Genomic DNA, 2500 nt, shown 5'->3' with positions numbered 1-2500 from the left:
AGATACATTTGAATCCATGTTAACAGTTTTCCCTGAATACTAAAGCTAGCTAGTTACTCTAGAATAATTTTTCTGTTTGCAATATCAAAGGCAGATTGAATATCAAGAAATACGATTTGCAAGCTTGGGTTTGAGTTTGTTAAGTACTCTGCAAAACAGTGCTGGCTGTTACATCCTGGGAGAAATCCATACAGTCTGGGGGATAACTTAGCCTTTATGTGATACATGTCTATTCAGAATTATTCTCTCAATTATTCTTTGCACAGACAGGAGGTCAAGGTAATGGGCCTGTATTTGACAGTATTTGGTTTAGGTACAGAAATTATTAAACTTTTAGTCCAGGAGCTTGGGAGGATTTTTTGTGATTGGCTGAGTCTATACAGGTGTAAAAGTGGGTTGCCTGTTACCTCATCAATTAGGCGAAGGACACCATAAGTAATGCCATCCTCGCCAGAAGGGCAGTATTCAATTCCCACTCGGTTATTTCGACAAAGTCGGAGGGGTCAGTAGCAGCACAGGCTACTGCTGTATTAAAAGTTCTATCTATTTTCGACTTGTTGAGTTGATCTTTTATCCCTTGTGGAAGTGAGTTCAACTGAGAATTCCCGGCCCTCTGCTCTAGCAGCATATTAGCTTGTTCTTGTGGACTGTGAAACTGCGGTATTGTGAGAGCTTTACCTGTCAGCCTATCAATTTTTCTCCATACGTCAGCTACAGAAGTTTTTCTCTTGATACTTTGCAACAACTGTTCCCAGTGTCTATTACGAATCTGAGTTTTTAATTCTTTGAATTCCTTGTTAGACTTAAGAAACTGCAGAAGATTATCTGACGCCATGTTATCTTTTTAACAGTTAGCAAGCTTCTGAACCCGTTTGTTCCTTGGCCAGAATAGGGTCATTGATCCACCCCGGTGCATGGGATGCCTGGGGCCTCTTTTTCTTCGAGAGTTTTCGTGAACAGACCCATGTGTTATAGTAGTCAGTGACAACTTTGTTTAGATCCTGAGAGAAATTTTCAAAAATTTCATAGGTGTTATTCCAGTCATAGACCCGTGCCTTGAAGTGATGCTCCAGGCCCGGTGGGATAATTATTCTGAGCCTAGGTGATTTAGGGGCTGAGTCGCTGTCTACAGTATAGTCCTTTCGTATTACAAAGTGGTCATTAACTCTCGTACCAGTGAAGCACAGACATTGCCATGAACTAATTCTTTGACAAATACGTAATCTAACCTGCGACCTCCCAAATAAGTCTCTGGTTCTGTGTCATATACTGTCAGTGATCTACTATTGATGAAATGCTTGAATTCTTTCCCATTACTATTACGCTGGTTGTGTCCAAAGTGTGGATGTCTTGCATTGAAGTCGCCCATGCATAGCGTGCCTTGGTTGTGAAAACTGGGGAGAGAACTAGCCAGAAATTGAGAGTATCTGAAAAATACCCAGAGACAGTTTGGATTTTTAAATGATGAAATTGAACATCAGTGTTCTCGGATTTTTTAACTAATTTATGTGGCAGTGTTACCTTCACATATGTCAACAATCCAGTCATAGCTGTATTCACATATGAATAATATCCCTTAATTGCAGGTGATATTTTCATCTTAATAGCAGCAGCAATCGGTTCTTGCACGCAAATAACATCAGTATTATATTTACGGATGTAAAATTCTTGGTCAGTCAGCTTAGGCTTTATACTACGCATATTCCATAAAATGAATTTGATTGAGCATTTATCCTTATATGAATAGTGCTTTATTAAGCAATCTGTACTTCATGCTATTATATATTCTAATATTACGAATTATAGAGTCACATAAGAAACATATAACTTTATGATTATGGATTTCATTACAATACTTTTCAAACATTTGGTCTTAGCATAGTTCCACTTCTCAGCAGTCACTTCGGCCGCTCTGCTAGATGCACGGGGGGGGGGGCTGATTGCGATGCCAATATTGGTGGAAGAAGACCGTAGAATTTCTCATTGCTGCCATTCTGCTTCCAGAAAATGTTGAAGCCGGGTCGCACAGTTGATACTTTTCATAGTGTGAAAATCAGTTCTTTAAAATCTACTACATTCTTTGAGTTTCTTTTTTCTCTGAACTTAAAGTAGGAAGGAGTGTAATTAAGATGAACCGAGTATATATGCCATCTTGTTTCTATATTATCACTGCTTACACATCTATATTGGGCGATAGATGAATATATAATAGGACAATAGAAAGTGCAATATTTTGATGCTAATATGATATAATGCCTGTGGTGTTATATCAATAAATAATCATTAATAAAATTGACATTAATACGTACAGGTTGAGAGTCTGTATCAACACTATACCTGGCGGGGATTACAAGCCTACACCAGTAGCAAGGTATAACCCACTTGTATTCCTGCGTTTTCATAACTAATTACATTATAAAGGATAATGTAAAGCGGTAGAAATATGGTAATTATTTCATTTATATTGTATGATACCAGTACTGTAATATAATGAATATTG

Source organism: Penaeus monodon, chromosome 6, assembly GCF_015228065.2.
Source record: "Penaeus monodon isolate SGIC_2016 chromosome 6, NSTDA_Pmon_1, whole genome shotgun sequence".
Classification (NCBI taxonomy): Eukaryota; Metazoa; Arthropoda; class Malacostraca; order Decapoda; family Penaeidae; genus Penaeus; species Penaeus monodon.
Note: the sequence above shows the minus strand (reverse complement) of the source record.